Source organism: Ailuropoda melanoleuca, unplaced genomic scaffold (assembly GCF_002007445.2).
Source record: "Ailuropoda melanoleuca isolate Jingjing unplaced genomic scaffold, ASM200744v2 unplaced-scaffold11384, whole genome shotgun sequence".
In the NCBI taxonomy this organism is placed as follows: domain Eukaryota; kingdom Metazoa; phylum Chordata; class Mammalia; order Carnivora; family Ursidae; genus Ailuropoda; species Ailuropoda melanoleuca.
Genome location: NW_023179820.1, coordinates 1065000 through 1084379, shown reverse-complemented (window position 1 = coordinate 1084379; position 19380 = coordinate 1065000). Strand labels below are relative to the sequence as shown.

General features: G+C 37.4%; 1 protein-coding gene across 1 annotated transcript in view; it reads right to left on the bottom strand.

The window, feature by feature from the left end:
- The window catches only part of UBE2V2 (ubiquitin conjugating enzyme E2 V2), a 48453-nt gene that overhangs the window by 28674 nt on the left and 399 nt on the right, over positions 1-19380 (bottom strand). The gene's annotated exons all lie outside the window — the stretch shown is intronic.

Below are 19380 nucleotides of genomic sequence, written 5' to 3'. Positions count from 1 at the left end.
ATGTGGAGAAAGGGGGTCCCTCCTACATTGTTGGTGGGAATGCAAGTTGGTACAGCCACTCTGGAAAACAGAGCTACCCTATGACCCAGCCATTGCACTACTGGGTAGTTACCCCAAAGATACAGACGTAGTGAAGAGAAGGGCCATATGCACCCCAGTGTTCATAGCAGCTCTGTTCACAATAGCTAAATCGTGGAAGGAGCCAAGATGCCCTTCAACAGATGACTGGATTAAGAAGTTGTGGCCCATATATACAATGGAATATTATTCAGCTATCAAAAAGGACGATTTCTCAACATTTGCTGTAACGTGGATGGCACTGGAGGAGATAATGCTTAGTGAAATAAGTCAAGCAGAGAAAGACAATTTTCATATGGTTTCTCTCATCTATGGAACATAAGAACTAGGAAGATCGGTAGAAGAAGAAAGGGATAAAGAAAGGGGGGTAATCAGAAGGGGGAATGAAGCATGAGAGACTATGGACTCTGAGAAACAAACTGAGGGCTTCCGAGGGGAGGCGGGGTGGGGAAATGGGATAGGATGGTGATGGGTAGTAAGGAGGGCACATATTGCATGGTGCACTGTGTGTTATACGCAACTAATGAATCATCGAACTTTACATCAAAAGCCAGGAACGTACTATATGGTGACTAACATAATATAATAAAAAAATATTTTTTAAAAAAAGAGAGAACACAGGCAGAAACAGAAATCTCTCTGACCTTGGTCACAGCAGCTTCTTGCGAGACACGTCTCCAAAGGCAAGAAAACAAAACAAAAATGAACATCAGGACTTCAAGATAAAAAGGTTTTGCACAGCAAAGGAAACAACAGACAAAACTAAAAGGCAACCTACAGAATGGGAGAAGATATCTGCGAATGTCTTATCAGATAAAGGGCTAGTATCCAAAATCTATAAAGAAATTATCAAACTCAGCACCCAAAGAACAAATAATCCAGTTAAGAAATGGGCAGAAGAAATAAACAGACATTTCTCCAAAGAAGACATACAAATGGCCAACAGATACATGAAAAGATGCTCAACATCACTCATCATCAGGGAAATACAAATCAAAACCACAATGAGATATAATCACCTCACACTTGTCGGAATGGCTAAAAGGAACAAGCCACAAAACAATAAATGTTGGCAAGGATGTGGAGAAAGGGGAACCCTCTTTACACTGTTGGTGGGAATGCAAGCTGGTATAGCCACTGGCAAACAGTATGGAGGTTCCTCAAAAAGTTAAAAATGGAGCTACCATAAGACCCAGCAATTTCACTACTAGGTATTTATCCAAAGGATACAAACATAGTGATTCGAAGGGGTATACGCACCCTACTGTGTACAGCAGCAATGTCCGCAACGGCCAAATGGAAAGGGCCCAGATATTCATCAACAGATGAATGGATAAAGAAAATGTGGTATGTATATATACACACACACACACACACAATGGAATAGTACTCAATGGAATCTTGCCATTTTTAATGACCTGGAAGGAACTAAAGGATATTATGCTAAGCAAAATAAGTCAGTCAGAGAAAGGCAATTATCCTATGATTTCACTCATATGTGGAATTTAAGAAACAAAACAGAGGAATATGGGGGAAGAGAAGGAAAAATAAAATAAAATAAAAACAGAGAGGCAGGGGGCGCCTGGGTGGCACAGCGGTTAAGCGTCTGCCTTCGGCTCAGGGCGTGATCCCGGCGTTATGGGATAGAGCCCCACATCAGGCTCCTCTGCTATGAGCCTGTTTCTTCTTCTCCCACTCCCCCTGCTTGTGTTCCCTCTCTCGCTGGCTGTCTCTATCTCTGTCAAATAAATAAATAAAATCTTAAAAAAAAAAAACAGAGAGGCAAACCATAAGAGACTCTTAACTATAGGGAACAAACAGGGTTGCTGGAGGGGAAGGAGTGGGGGGATGGGGTTACCTAGTAACCTGAAGTAATGAGACTGGGTGTTATGTGCAACTGATGAATCACTAAATTCTACTCCTAAAACTAATAATACAGTATATGTTAACTAAGTTGAGTTTAACATTTAAATAAAAAATGTAAAAAAAAAAAAAAAAAAAAAAGCACATTAGTGGGAAATTTGGCAGAATTTGAATAGGCCTCTATGTTAGAAGTTCTATATCAATCAGTGTTCATTTCCTGATCTTGAAAATTACGTTGTTGTAATTTAAGAGAATGCCTGGTTTTCAGTAAACACGTAACAACATATTTAGGAGTGAAGAGGCCTATGTCTGTCACTTATTTTCAAATGGTTCAGAAAAAAATTGTGTCTGTGTGGGAAGAGACGGGGGAAGAGAGCACATACGCAAGTGCACATAAAAACATTAAAATATTAACATCTGATGAATCTGGGAGAAAGTATAAAGGAATTGTTTGTACTGTTTATGTAATGTATCTGTAAATTTGAAATTAATCCAAAAGAAAAAAACTAGGAAAAGAATGTACTTCTCAGTTAATGGTGTTAGGACATTTCATCTATATGGAAAAATTAGATCCCTATCTCACAGCATACATAAAAATCAATTCAAGCCAAATTAAATCTAAAAGAAGAGCAAAAGATTAACTTTAAGATATCCTTATGACCTTGACATATAAGAAAGGATTTCTTAAAACAAAAAAGCAAAACCGAAGGACTGATAAACTTGACGAAATAAAAAATAAGTTCACTGAAAGATAAAAGATGAGGCACAGACTGAAAGAAGATTCGAGTAACATAACTGGTAAAATGTTAACATCTAATATAAAGAGACAAGGAAAAGACGGAACAGGAAATAGGACTGAACAATAAACATATAAAAGGATGCTTAACCTCAACAGTAATCAGAGAAACATAAATTAAAACAGTAACAGTAACTATCCCCCAGATTGACATTGTCTCACAACACTTGATTTGATGAAGATGTAGAGAAGAGAAGCTCATTCACTGCTGACGTGAGAATAAACTAGTACAACTACTTCGGTGAGCAAACTGGTAATATTTAGAAAGATCCAAGCATAGGGCTGAAGAAACTCATGTGAATGCTAAGAGGAAGACAGGAATAAGAATGCTCACTAAGCATTATCTCTAATAGTGAAAACTCAGAAACAAACTAAAAGTAACATGGTATAATCAATGACAGAAAACTGCTGCAATTACAATAAAAGAATTAGAGCTACAAGTATCAATCAATGCTAAAATTTTTAAAGCACACTATTTAATGAGTAGTTTGAGTTTTGCAAGTTGAAAAAGTTCTGGAGATTATTACAAACAACATGAATATACTTAACCTTACTGAACTGTACAGTTAAGATGGTAAATGTTATATTACATGTATTTTACCACAATTAAAAAGAAAAAATAAACCCCTCAAAAGCCATATATAAATAGATCTTTATACTGTTCCTGAGTACATACATATGGTAGCAAAAGTATAAAGCCATTTGTGCAATAACACTCCAAAATCAGGATAGCAGTAATCTCTGGGGAAAGAGGAAGAGGCCTAGTACTTGGAAGGGTACTGACACTTTATTTCTTCAAAAACAACCTGAAGCAAGAAGAATTCACTAGAATGTGAGAGAGCTGGGAGTCGATATATGTGTATTCACACATTTTTCTGCTGTATGAAGTCTTTCTTTTTAAAAGGAGAGCATTACCAAAAAAAAAAAAAAAGGAGAGAGAATGGTAGGCAGCATTTGGGGATAGTAGCTGAGAATGAATGAGCAAAGAGCCAGATATGGACTGGAAAGTAGGGCTCAACACAGAAAGGACAGGTGCACTTGCAAACTCAGACTTTACCTGCAGCAAGCAGTGGGGGCAAGGGCGGGGACGGGCAATAAGCATGAACTCCATAGATAAGGAAGGAAGAAGAGGAAAATAGCATCAATTGTGATGAAGGACCAAGAAATATTAAGTGCCTCAACTAAGAAAACTGTGGTTCATTTTATTGTAATTCTGTAATTTTATTTACTTCCAATTAACCAAAATCAAAAATCAACTACAAGCGAAGAACTATACAAGGCCATTGGGATCTAGCACTGACAGTCACAGTCCCAGACCTCTTGCAGCTTACAGTTTAACAGGGGAGCAAGACACAGAAATCACAGTACAAGTGCTAAAGACAAGAAGGAGCAACACAAAATTTTCATTAATATTTTGCCCTACCAGGAAACTAGCCAGATGACACTGAGCAAATAGTGTTTCCTTTTAAACTTTGCTTATTTCAGTGTGAAATGTGGAAGTAAACTACATCAGTGGTGTACAACTTTTTGTCCATCCCAACAAATCTCAGTGACCAACAATAAAAGCTTACTACAGGAGGGAATCCACCAGACTGGGGAGAAAGAAGAGGCAACAGGAAGAAGAAATCCTCTCGCCTTTTCTCTGCCCTAATCTCCATTCCCTGGTTCAGAATTCTTGCTGAACCACATTATTTCCAAATTTAGGATTCTTGAACTCCATGAAAGCAAGCTATCAGAGACCAATTTTAAAACAAAACAACCTACCTATATGATCCTGAAATACCTTTAAATCAAAGATCAAATGCAGTTTTAGTGTTACGCAATTTATACTGTTTTACTTTCTAAAAATTCATGATTCTTTTATCTATTAACTTGCAATCAAAATAGTCGAGAATCATTGTACTTTGTAGCACATTAAAGGTGGCGAGAAATTCTTTGCTATTCCCCCCACTGAGAGGTGTAGTCTAACTTTCCTCCCCATTTAACCTTCCTTCACTTCATCTAGAGGACTGTTTCAGAATACCGGACATGACCCTATCCTAAGAAGTTAAAAAAAAAAAAAAAAAGCAAAAATGAAGAAGTACTAAATATAAGGTATAAAATTTTCAAGTTGATTTTAATACTTTCTAAATTATTAAAACTTGCTAATATCAATAACCAGTTCCTTGAACAAGAAGTAAATGGCCACACACGTTTTTAATAAATGGGTAATATATATTTCACAAACATGAAATACAAATGATAAACAAGAAAAAAACCAAACAAGAAAATTTTTAAAAAACAGGCAAACTAAAGGATGAAATTATACATCCAATAAAAAATAAAATTTTAAAACATATAAACACAATGCTGGTAGAACTGTGAGAAAAGTATATTTATACATAATTACACACCAGTGGAAATCAATTCCACCTTGCTTAAGAGGTAATTTGACAAAATATAACAATTTTTATTCATATGCTTTGACTTAAAATTCCGCTTTATGAAATTCACCCTCAAGAACAAAACACAAGGAGTAGTCCGTAGACTGCCTCCAAAGCCAGCTATGAACAATTCTTCTCCCTCGGGGACACAGTCCCCTCCCCCCCCATCAAGGGATGGAGGCTATTTCCTCTCTGCTTGATTCCGGGATGACCTTATCACTTATTCTGATAGAATATGGTATAGTAATGCTGGTGCAGTTGTGGGAATAGCATTCTCATAGGCCTGGTGGCTTCTCTTCTTTTTAGCTCTTTAGAAGCCAACCACCAATTAAGGCACTACCAGGAAGTGAAGAAGTCAAACAGGCCAGAGAATGGGCAATCCCAGTTGAATCAAGGCACGTGGGCAACAGACCCAGCCCATCATCACGTGAGACCAGCAGAACCACCAAGTTAATGAGAAATCATGAGAAAGAATGAATCAGGTTGAAGCCCCTAAGTTTTGCAGTGATTAGGGGCACCTGGGTGGCTCAGTCAGTTAAGGCGTGTCTCCTTCAGCTCAGGTCATGATCCCAGAGTCCTGGGATGGGGCCCCATATTGGGCTCCCTGCTTGGCAGGGAGTCTGCTTCTGCCCCTCCTCCCTGCTTGTTTTCTCTCTCTCTCTAAAATAAATTAATTAAATCTTCAAAAAAAATTTTTTTAATTATATAAAATCACTTTAAAATACATGAATTAGGGGCACTTGGGTGGCTCAGTCTGTTAAGCATCTGACTCTTGATTTTGGCTGAGGTCATGATCTCAGGGTCATAAGATCCAGCCCCACATCAAATTCTCCCTCTCCCCCTCCCCCCCCAAAAAAAGAAAATTAAATACATGAATTGTATCCCACAGCTATCATTCTTAATGGGGAAAAACTGAGAGCTTTTCTCCTAAGGTCAGGAGCAAGACAAGGATGTCCACTCTCACAACTGTTATTTAACATAGTACTGGAAGTTCTAGCTAAAGCAATCAGACTACAAAAAGAAATAAAAGGCAATCAAATTGGAAGTAAGAAGTAAAACTTTCACTATTTGTGGATGACATGATACTCTATATAGAAAACCTAAAGTAAGTCCACCAAAACACTGCTAGAACTGATAAATGAATTTGGTAAAGTCGCAGGATACAAAATCAATGTATAGAAATCTGTTGCATCTCCTTACACCAATAATGAAGAAGAAAGAGAAATTAAGAAAACAATCTCATTTCCAATTGCACCAAAACAGTAAGATACCTAGGAATAAACCTAACCAAAGAGGTGAAAGACCCATACTCTGAAAACTGTAAAATACTGATGAAAGAAATTCAAGATGACACAAAGAAGTGGAAAAACATTCCATGTTAATAGACTGGAAGAACAAATATTGTTAAAATGTCTACAATACCCAAAGCAATCTACACACTTAATGCACTCCCTATCGAAATACCAACAGCAATTTCCACAGAATTAGAAAAAACAATTCTAAATTGTATGGAATAAAAGATCCCAAATAACCAGAGCAATCCTGAAAGAGAAAACAAAACTGGAGGTATCACAATTCCAGGCTTCAAGTTGTATTACAAAGCTGTAGTGATCAAAACAGTATGGTACTGACAAAAAGAGACACACAGATCAATGGAACAGAATGAAAAACCCAGAAATAAACCTACAACCAAATGGTCAATTCATCTTTGACAAAGTGGGAAAAAGTATCCAATGAGAAACAGTCTCTTCAACAAACGGTATTGGGAAAACTGGACAACAACAGGCAAAAGAAACAAACTGGACCACTTTCTCATATCCCACACAAAAATAAATTCAAAAGGGATTAAATACCTAAGGTCGTGTAACCTGCAACCATAAAAATCCTAAAAGAGAACAACAGGCAGTAACTTCTTTCACATTGGCCACAGCAACTTTTTTCTAAATGTCTCCTGAGGCAAAGGAAATCAAAGCAAACTACTGAGACTACATCAAAATAAAAAGTTTCTGCATATGAAGGAATCAATCAACAAAACTAAAAGGTAACCTATGGAATGGGTGAAGATATATCCAAATGACATACTTGATAAAAGGTTAGCATTCAAAATACATAAAGAACTTAACACCCAAAAAACAAATAATCCAATTAAAAAATGGGCAGAAGACATGAAGAGACCTTTCTCCAAAGACACATAGATGGCCAACAAAGATGCTCAACATTACTTACCATCAGGGAAATGCAAATCAGAAGTACAATGAGATATCACCTCACACCTGTCAAAAACGGCTAAAATCAGCTAAAGAAACAACAGGTGTTGATGAGCACGTGGAGGGAAAAAAAACCCTCTCACACTGCTTGTGAGAATGAAAACTGGTGTAGCCACTGTGGAAAACAATATGAAGGTTCCTCAAAAACTGATAATAAAACTCCCCTATGATCCAGCAATCGCATTATTGGTTATTTACCCAAAGAATACAAAAACGCTAATTCAAAGAGATACATGCTGTATTTATAGCATCATTATTTATAATGGCTACAATATGGAAGCATCTCAAGTGTCCAATGATTGATGAATGGATAAGGATGGGGTGTGTTGCATATAATGAGTATTATTTAGCCATAAAAAAGGAAGGAAATCTTTCCATCTGCAACAACATGGATGGAGCCAGAGAGGATAATGATAAGCAAAATAAGTTAATCAGAGAAAGACAAATACCATGATTTCACTCCTATATGGCACTTAAGAAACAAAAGAGCAAAAGGGAAATAAAAAGACAAAAATCAAGAACTTATAGAATGTCTTATAGAGAACTGATGGTTCCCAAAGGGAAGTGGGTGGGAGGATGGGTTAAATAGGTAATGAAGATTCGGAAGTGCACTTGTGATCAGCACCAGGTGATGTGTGAAGTGTTGAATCACTATACTGTACACCTGAAACTAATACAACACTGTTTACTAACCAGAATTAAAATGAAAACTTAAAAAATAAAATACATGCATTACATTAACTGTGTATAAATGAAAAAACAGGCCTAATTAACAACACATACACATTGGTCATATTTATCAGAAGCTTTCAAATGTTCGTTAATATGGACCTAAAGATAACCCACAAGTGATGCTTTAAATTCACTAGGGCTTTTACAATGTTAATAACAGAATATTTTAGAAAAGTAAACGAGGTCATTCTGCGTCACCACTTTACTGCCCTCTATTTTGGACTATATGCACTTACTCTCTCTTCCACACACTGTCAGTGGAATTCCTAGCTGAGGAGGCCTATCATCCTATTAGCTCTGACCACTCATTGATCAAGAGAACAAATCTAACTGAATCATTAATCCTTATTCCAAGTTCTTCACTCAGAAAAAACCCATTCCACAATTCTAACTCGGCCTATAACCCCGCTAGCTTTTTCAAAACAGCAATTACAATCCCACTATAAATACTATCATCAAGAATGTCAAAAATGTTAAGAATACAGAAATACTGACATCAAGGCATAAGATTTACATTACAAAAAACTTTAGAATGGAATTATGTCCATCAGTTGGTATGAACTGGTAATACATTGATTTAATATTAAAAATTATATTTATATAAATCACAGAAAAATATCAGAATATCCTTCTGCTGAAATGAAGGTTTATCATACACAGCAATTTTAACTTTTGTCTCTCAAATAAGTCTTTCAAGAAATTGCATGAGATTAAAATTTCATTATATTTTTTTATTTTATTTTTTATTTATTTATTTGAGAGAGAGAGACAGAGAACGCACGCACAAGCAGGGGGAGCAGCAGAGGGAGAGGGAGAAGCAGGTTCTCTGCTGAATAAGGAGCCCAATGCGGGGCTCAACCCCAGGACCCTGGGGATCATGACCCGAGCTGAAGGAAAAGGCAGACACTTAACCCACTGAGCCACCCAGGTGCCCTACAGGTTTTTTAAGTTTATAATAACTGCTTAATATTCAATTAAGAAATGACAATACATGTTAACACACTTGTAGAACCCTGTACTTTAAAATCTGGTACATGGGGGCACCTGGGTGGCACAGCGGTTAAGCGTCTGCCTTCGACTCAGGGCGTGATCCCGGCATTATGGGATTGAGCCCCACATCAGGCTCCTCCGCTATGAGCCTGCTTCTTCCTCTCCCACTCCCCATGCTTGTGTTCCCTCTCTCGCTGGCTGTCTCTATCTCTGTCGAATAAATAAATAAAATCTTTAAAAAAAATAAATAAAATAAAATAAAATAAAATCTGGTACATGGGGTGCCTGAGTGGCTCAGTGGGTTAAGCGTCTGCCTTTGGCTCAGGTCATGATCCCAGAGTCCTGGGGTCAAGTCACATATCAGGCTCCCTGCTCAGTGGAGAGCCTGCTTCTCTCTCTCCCTCTGCTGCTCCCCCTGCTTATGCTCTGTCGAATAAATAAATAAAATTTATAAATAAATAAAATCTGGTATATATTCACCTCACTGAATGCTTTGTAATCAAGATTTTAAATATTTTCTTTCATCTATATCTAAGATAGCATAAACTATGATGGGCTATTTTTTTTTTAAGATTTTCTTTGTCAGAGAGACAGAGCACATGCGCACACACAAGCACACAAGCAGGGGGAGCAGCGGGCAGAGGGAGAAGCAGATTCGATGCCAAGCAAGAAGCCCGATGTGTGACTTGATCCCAGGACCCTGGGATCATGACCTGAGCTGAAGGCAGACACTTAACCAACTGAGCCACCCAGGCGTCCTTATGATGGACTATTTTAAGAAATTAACAAAAGGAAGGAAAGGAAGGAAGGAAGGGAGGAAGGAAGGAAGGGAGGAAGGAAGGAATTAAACACTACCAATTAAACTACACAACATACATGTATTTCAGACATTAAAATGTGTCTTAGAACTGATGAAACATGAGGTGCCTGGGTGGCTCAGTCAGCTGGGTGTCTGCCTTCAGCTCAGGTCATGATCTCAGGGTCCTGGGATCAAGCCCCATGTCGGGGTCCCTGCTCAGCTGGGAGTGGGCTTTTCCCTCTCCCTCTGCCCCTCCACCCTGCTGGTGCTCTGCCACATGCACACGTGCTCTCTCTCCAATAAATAAAATCGTTAAAAAAAAAAAAAAGAACTGATGAAACATGGTAAATAAAAGCATCTGGAAAAAATTCAAATCAAATATTGTACATCTGAAGCCTCTGTACTGTACCTTTAAATATACATGGAAAAACCTCTGGAATACAGGATTTGTAAAGTATCTCAATTCTGTGGTTTGGGAGATGCATTATGCACAGAATATGAATTACGCTACTAGTATTCTAGGTTACAACCAAAACCACTCTGCCCCTAGACACTCCCAAAAAATTCTGCAACTATATGAATGAATTATTCATATAGTTATGTACTGTATACTAACTCAGCTAGATAAGGAGAAAATAATCACTGTGTTTATTTAATGCATGCACTTGAACATAAAATCTTTTAGTACTGTTTTACTTCAAAAAAGTAAACTGAGGGGCGCCTGGGTGGCTCGGTCGTTAAGCGTCTGCCTTTGCCTCAGGGCATGATCCCAGGGTCCTAGGATGGAGCCCCACATCAGGCTCCTCTGCTGGGAGCCTGCTTCTTCCTCTCCCACTCCCCCTGCCTGTGTTCCCTCTCTCGCTGGCTGTCTCTATCAAATAAATAAAATCTTAAAAAAAAAAAAAGAAAGAAAAGTAAACTGAAAACAATTTACATGTAAAACATATTTATAAAAAGGGAAAGCCAGAGTTTACTTGAACCATTTATTTTCTCATTATTAAATCACTTAAATAGAAAGTACCATAAAAATGATGGCAACACAAAAGGCACTCAAAAAACACTTGGTGAATTTATGGCAGGTGCTTACTTTCAATCTTGCTCTCAACACTTATTGACCAGTCCTGTAGCAGGTGCTGCTAATTATGAACACGAACACAGAATCTTTTCCCCAAGGTCTTACACTCAGGTGTCAGGGAAGACAACCATACAAGCAGATACATTCAACACCACATACAATGCAGTAAGTTGCTGAAGACTTTGCTCAGATACACTATAGATATCTCAGTGAGATAGGCAAATGAAGGGGAGTACAGAAGTTACTATTCTCCAGGAAAGCAGCTAACAATGTTTATTCTAGAACCAGGAAAGGACATTTCCCTTAAAATAAATAAACTAGGAAGTGGAGGAAAGTTAGGTAAGCTGCAATATACCACGGTTCCTCTCTCGTATGAATTTCTAAGTAAAATTAAGAATGTCATACACTCTAGAAGATAGGAAGTCTTCTGACAGAGACCATTTAAATGAGTATAACTGCTCTCCTGTGAGTCCAATTAGCTTGCAGTCAGAAAACCATATTAAACAAAATAAGTAAATATCCGTCCAAATCACCAGTTGTAAGGTAAACACAAGAAAATTAAAAACTTTACAAACATAAGTGTTTCCTCTCAGGAAATAACCACTTACATCAATATAATTTAGTAAGCCACAACTGATAAATTAGGTAACAGGTGATACTAGCATAGATAACAAATAGTAAGCCAACCTATTCATTGTTTATATTTTTCAATAACATTCCAGGCACTAAACTGAAAAACCCACACCATAATTACAGTACTTACAAAATCATAAACTGCTTAGGGTATGCCTTGTATCTGGCTATTTAACCTTTTTAACTGTAAGGTTAAACCTCATACCTGGCAAGGGGGAGCATGGACTCCTACAGCCCTCTGTCATACCATAATTATGTAAAATAATCATAACCAGATCATCAATCAGAAGTTACATTATGTCATCACTTCTCCCCCTTTTGGCTAAAATCAAGTGTAGATTTTACATATATCAACATGACATTTTTAAAAGAAAGAACCAGCTAGACAATAAAATACACACCAAAAGCCATACTTTGCATCTTAATAAAGTGGAAAGAATAGATAATTGGACTTAATCAAAATTTAAAACTTTTGGGTTTCAAAGGATAACATCAAAAAAGTGACACGATAACCTACAAAATGGGAGAAAATACTTACAAACTATATATATAAGGAACTTGTATCTAGACTACATAAAGAACTCTTACAATTCAACAATAAGACAGCCTAATTTAAAAATAAGCAAAGAATCTGAATAGACATTTCTCCAAAGACAATATACCAATGACCAATAAGCACATAAAAAGATGCTCGACATCATTAGTCATCAGGGAAATGCAAATCAAAACCACAATGAAGTATCATGTTACATCCACCAGAATGGCCAGAATCAAAAAGCCAGGCAGTTTGTGACATGTGGAGAAATCAGGATTCTTACAAACTGCTGGTGAGGAAAACATCTGACAGTTTCTCAAACAATTAATAATAGAATTACCATATGATCCAGCAATTGTACTCCTAGATATATACCCAGAGGAAATGAAAACAGACAACCATACAGAAACTGGCACACAAATGTTTATAGCAGCATTATTCATAACAGCCAAAAAGTGGAAACAATCCAAATCAACAATGAATGGATAAATCAAATGTGGTATATGAACAATAGAATATTATTCAGCCATTAAAAGGAATGATAAGAACTGATAAATGCTACAACATCGATGAACCTCGAAAACATATTAACTGAAAGAAGTCAGAGACAAAAGACCACATATTCTATGATTCTATTCATATGAAAGTCCAGAATGGGCAAATCTACAGAGGCAGAACATAAATTACTCGTTGCAGGGGCTGGAAGGGGATGATGCAGGGATAGGATGGTGAGAGTTAAAGGATACAGGGTTTCTGAGGCAATAAAAATGTTCTAAGGTGACTGTAGTTAATGGTTGCACACATCTGCAAATCCACCAGAAAATAATGAATTGTACACACAGGTGAACTGTATGTTGCGTGAATTCTATCTCAACAAAGGTTTAAAAAAAAAAAATTAAGTAGTAAAGAACTCCCTGAAACTAAACTTAGTATTTATTTACAGTTCCATCTCCCAGAAGCTTCAGCTTTCTCAGTGACCCATCACTCAAAGGTGTAGTCAAGGACTACATGGACTTCATGCAGAAAACTGGCCTTTTTCCAAAGGACCCTGGATTTTATTTATTTTTTTAAAGATTACTTATTTGAGACAGAGAAACTGAGAATGTGAGTGAGAGAGAGAGAGAGGACGAACACAAGTGGGGGGAGGGGCAGAGGGAGAACCAGATGCCCCAATGAGCAGGGAACACGACTCAGGGCTCAATCCCAGGACCCCGGGATCATGACCTGAGCCGAAGGCAGATGCTTAACCAACTGAGCCACCCAGGCACCCGAGGACCCTGGATTTTAGAAACCATTTCAAAGCTGCAGGGGGGAATAAGCAGCCCAGGTTACATAGCCGTTGCCAGTCTTCCCAGTCCCACAAAGCTTGGAACCAGGTTCTTCCTATCCAGTGAACACACAAAGTCCTGTCCATAGGCACCCTATTTAGAGAAGTAGGTAAGAGGAAGAATGGGAGGAGGGGGAGTCAGTATTAAATGTCGTAAAGAGCCACTTTATGAGCAATATGGTAATGTTTAAAATAACTCATCAGGTTATGCTTCCTTACTTCTAATAGAGATAAATTTCTATAAACCTCATAGCACTCCCAATAACCTCCCTTCCCATCCCATCCTCCAAAAAAAAGCTCAAAGGAAAAATGTCAGATATTGTAAGAATCACTAAGGGAAACAATTACTATGTATATTTGCCTGCAATACCAAATTTGTGCTCACAAATAAAAAAAAAAGAGTAAATGTGTAACAAGATTTAGCTATTAATATCAACTCTCTTAATTTTTTTGTTATTCTTTCAACATAATCATTTATACCTTATAATGCCATTACACTCTTTCAAGTGTCTTGTCTTGATCCTTAATGGCATTTGTTTATGAACTCACATTATTAGGTTCCTACAAAATAAAAGTTAACAAAAAGTTTATGGAATACAGTGTAATACAGAAGTAGTATGAAAGAACTTGAAATCAAGAAACTAAGTCTGAGCTCAACATCTAGCTAGATAATTTTGTGAAAGTCATTTCATATCTAGATTTCCACTGCTCATCTATAAAATGAGGTTGGCCCAGAGCCTAGATAATCCATAAAGTGCTTTCCATTAGAACTACTATTTCAACATATGTAAAGACCTACACCGGCCTTAAGAATTTCTCTCCAGTCTGAAACTTTGCTGAGTTCTAACTTAAACTGAATGTAACATCTGCTCTTATACAAATCAGCGGAGACTTTGTAAATAAGTTACTCACAAATACCAGTCCTGAAGTCTAACCTATTATTACCACAAAGATTTACTTATAAAAGCATCAGCTCTTTAAAAAAGTCAACTATAGTTGAAACAAACTTTTGAACACTGAATTTTATTCCATTTATTCCAGTCTATAAGCCTCATGTATCCACTTCGAAATTTTGTGTCAAGCAGCTCCTCAAGTAATTATCAAGTGGATGTTTCCACTAAGGATAATCTTTGCTTTCCATAGTTTCCATTTGCATGACTTTCAGTTAGCACTGTTTAAATAACACCAGTCCCCCAACAACACGGATGTTCAGTTAGCAGTCTGTCAACTGTGGGTAACTGCATTAAGTACAAACTTTGCTGCTAGCTCCCCAGTCCTCAAATCACTATGTAAATAATAGATGAGCATCCTAACCAGTGGCCAATCACTTCGCATCTTTCAAAATCTGTTGGTGATGGGTCATTGCACATCTGTAAGTCAAATATAGACAGCAAAGCTTATAGTAGTGTTGCCTCCCTGTCTGCCAGTAGTAAACCCAGGTGACATTCTAATTCCTTTTTTTAATATTTTATTTATTTGAGAGAGAGAGAGAGAGAGAGACAGAGAGCATGAGAAGAGACAGCACAAGCCAGGTGGGGGGCAGCAGGAAAGGGAGAAGCAGGCTTCCCGTGGAGCAGAGAGCCAGATGCAGGGCTAGTTCCCAGGACCCTGAGATCATGACCTGAGCGGAAGGCAGACACTTAACCGACTGAGCCACCCAGGCGCCCCAACCCATGTGACATTCTGTAAAAATAGCCAAAAAAGGAAATCAGCCAACAAAGATCAAAGTACAGCAAAGAAATGAAAACTGAAAGGAAGTGCAGCCAAGAAACAAAAACTGGTCACGCTGAAGTGAGATGTGAATCAAATGTAAATAGTTAAGAAGAAATACCTGACCATAAAGTGTTGGAGACTCTAGATGAGCAGCCTCATGGACTTTGTGAACTTTGTGAGGGAAGTAATTTAAGAATAGGATAACAGTGTTCCAGAGGAAGTAAAACACTTCACAACAGAGAAAGTTGCAGATTATTTCCTAACACTCGAAAGCACAAAGGATAAAATATTGGAAATAATTCCACCTTAGGAGTATGACAATTCACCAAAGCACAAAAAAGATGCTTACTTCACATCCTAAGTTATATTAGAAAACGGGAACGTTCAAACTACTTTTTACAAGATTTTTTTAAAAATAAAACACTCCAATTCTTAATGTCTCATGTTTAGAGTACTAAACAAATACTAGTTCTACAATTTTTTTTCATTTTCCTATACATTTGCAACCACAGGAAGAGTTTTTAATGCCTGAGCAAACATTTTCAAAGGTCACAGAGTAATAATTTTTCTTACTTAATGAAACTGGTTAGGGGGCACCTGGGTGGCTCAGTCGGTTAAGCATCTGACTCGGCTCAGGTCATGATCTCGGGGTCTGGGGATCAAGCCCCATTGGGTTCTGTGCTCAGCAGGGAGCCTGCCTGTCCCGCCCCCCACCCACTCACGCTCTCTCTCTCAATAAAAGAATAAAATCTTTAAAAAAAATGCATTTAATAGTTTCAGTTTGAATGGTCATTTTCACCACTCTGTAGTACTGTGCAAAGGAATGACTGCCTGTATAGTAAGGTTGTATTATTTAATCGTATTGTCAAGAGCAAACGTGTATCAAGAGTATGCAGGTTCCTAACGGACACAGAAAAATCTATCAGACCAGTTAGTAAAGTCTCAAAAGGGAAATGTACTAGACTACTACAATTCGGCTCTCCTGTTGTTTAGTTCCCAGATTGTAGGTTACGATTTACACGTGCAGATCTCTTCTGTTAGTACTCCCAAATTCCGCCCATTCCTCTTCATCTTGAAGATGCGGAAAACAAAATCATGTTGTCCAACCTTTTCATAGAAGGGATGGGGAAAGCAAGGCTCAAGAGGTTCAGTCACATGTCTATCATGCCTCAGTAATCTACCAGGGGCTAGCAGGGGAATTAAAACACTAATCTGGTTCTTATTCCCGTATATACAATGCTGCCCACTTCTGAAGAGGGTTATTAGTTAAGTTTTATTTTGGTTTCATTTTTCAACCATATGGCTTACACAGGCCCACTGTAAGAAAAAATACTCCATATTTTCCTGAGCCTCTCATTACTTAAAGATATTTTACAATCTTCTGCATTCAGAGACTAGAAGGCCACTCTAACACTACTGTAACTTAAGCGATAAGAAATTTTAAAATATTTCATACTACAATGTACCCCAGATGGGATCCTGAGACAGAAAACGTACATTAGGTACTCTAACGTACGATCTTCTCTATACTATCTTCACAACTTCTTTGTAAAATTAAAACTGTTTTAAAATTTAAAAAAAAAATTTTTTTTTAAGATTTTATTTGAGAGAGAGAATGAAAGAGCGCGCGTGCGCATGAGGGGGGAAGGTCAGAGGCAGAAGCAGACTCCCTGCAGGGAGCCAGATTCAGGACTCGATCCTGGGACTCCAGGATCATGACCTGAGCCAAAGGCAATTGCTTAACCTACTGAGCCACCCAGGTGCCCCCCCAAAAAAATTTTTTTAAAGTATTGCACATACTTTTTTATGTATGTCTTTTCTTAGTGTTGGGATCTAATTAAATTTTTGAATCAAAGGTACTAAGTGCACTAATAAATTTCTATTCCTTGTTTCTTAAGCTATGTCCTGTGAAATCCTCCTGACCCCTAGAGGTGACTCTACCTCTTGGAAAAGGGGAACCTAGGAAGCGGGTCTCCACCACAGCCCAATTTCCATTCATAAGAAGCATCAAACAGTCTGAAACAAAGATTCTGCTAGAACGAAAAGTGTGAAAGTCACTCTCAAGCTTCAAAGGGAGTAAGATTCACGATTTGAGGAATATTAAAAATTCACAGTTCCTCATAACAGACAGAACATTAGACTGAAGACAAAAAAACCCGCATTCTAATCTTGAATCCGTCACTAAGTACAATCTCGTATTTCTTTAGGCCTCAGTTTTCTCATCTGCAAAGTAAAAGGACCAAGAGTTCCCATTCTAATTAGAATTTTTTCTCCCCAATTTTTCTTCCAGTAAGAGGAAGGGTAAAAGTATATGACTTAAATAATGCACATTAAAATATAATGCCTTAGAAAAGATTAAAAAACTATTTGTCAGGTGTCTCTTTTTGGCCTATCAAATAACTATTTTTATCCAAGATTATTTTGTGTATGTACATTTTTAAATGATTCTCTTTTTTTCAAAGTTAATATTTATTTATTTCTTTCTAGTAATCTCTACACCCAAACTGGGGCTCTAACCAATGACACTGAGATCAAGATTCCCATGCTCCTCAGACTGAGCCAGCCAGGCACCCCAAAACATGCACATTCTTACATCCATTTAGCTCATCTCATTTTAAATTTCAAGTTACATCATATTTACTTCACAAATATACTGTTTCCCTTGCCATGCCAAGAAGCAAAGAATACCAAAATATAGCTAACAGAAAGTATTATTTAAAAAGTCCAAAGCTGCTTTTGCACTCATATTCCTCTCAGTTCAACACCACTGTCAATAATGTAAGGCACATAAAATGAATAGAATAATATTGAAATTTACCAGTGCAAGTTTTTAGCAACAGTTTCAAAATGAATTTCAGTGGTTTAAGAAAGCTCAAATGCCTAAATTAAATCCTTATTAATTATGCTAAGGCTTCAAATTTCATATATCTAAAAACAGTGAAAATGTAACAATTGTGATGCTGAAATATAAACTAGAAAATACAGCCATCCAATGTATAAGAAAATATGCCAATAATCAGCAACATCATAATTTAACTTACTTAAAAATGACTAAAAGTGGTTAACAAAAAGTATCTGCCATTAATATCATCTAATATTTGGTCTTTTCAAAATATTTCCACACTTTCTCATATGTATAACGTTAGGGGAAAAAATCATGTTTAAATAAACAATGCAATCCACCAAATGAAAACTACCAAATGAAAATGCACCACTTTATTACTAATTTTCAAGAACCATAGGTACTAAGCACAATTCTTAAAAAGATATGGCCCATTCACAAGCACTCTGGATTTCAACAAGTCAAGTTGTAACAGTAAAATCTCATTTTTGAAGTAATCCTTGTTTTACTAGTTCTCTCTGGCCTCAAGTATATTTCCCAGCGCTAAAGCTGTTAAAGATCTCATCAACTATGACATCTGTAAATAAAGATGAGACTTAAAAGACACAATTTTTCATTAAAATGTATGTTGAATGTATTCTGAGGTATTACAAGTCCAATAACATACACTGCAATCTTCCTTTTTTTTTTTAGCACAATATAGGTTTAAAAATTCGTTTTATTATGCAATGATGGCATGAAATATTAAATCACACTGTTCTATAACCTGGTTTCAATAATGACTAGGAAAAATGAAAGATCAAACGTATGTTTAAGCAGTTAAACTTAACATTTTCACTTTAACATTTTTTAAATGGTCAAGCTTCGAAAATCTCGGTTTTAATATTTAATTTCAAAGTCTGTGCTCACAGGAAACCAAACATTGACTCAGTACGACAGAAGAGTTGAACGGCCTAAGAAACCACTCCTTCAATTAGCTTTTCCTTGCTCTGTGCTTTTATTTTACCTGCACTACAGTTTGGCATTCAAATGAAAAAAAGACAACACGTATTCAGTCAGGTAAGAATGGTCATCATTTCTCCGTCGTTACAAACAGCAACAGTCCTTTTCTTAGTCCGCTCTTCCTCCACCCATATAAAGGCAAGCCCAAGGGAACGCAACCCCCACTCTATCCGGGACGCCCCTTAACCCGAAACCCTTCGGAGCCTAAGGTTGACACCGCCCACCTTGGGCCTCCTCTCCTCCCTCCCACTCAGTCCTCCGCTCAGCAATCGGACCCGCACCCGCCAGACCCTGCGAGTGCGCCC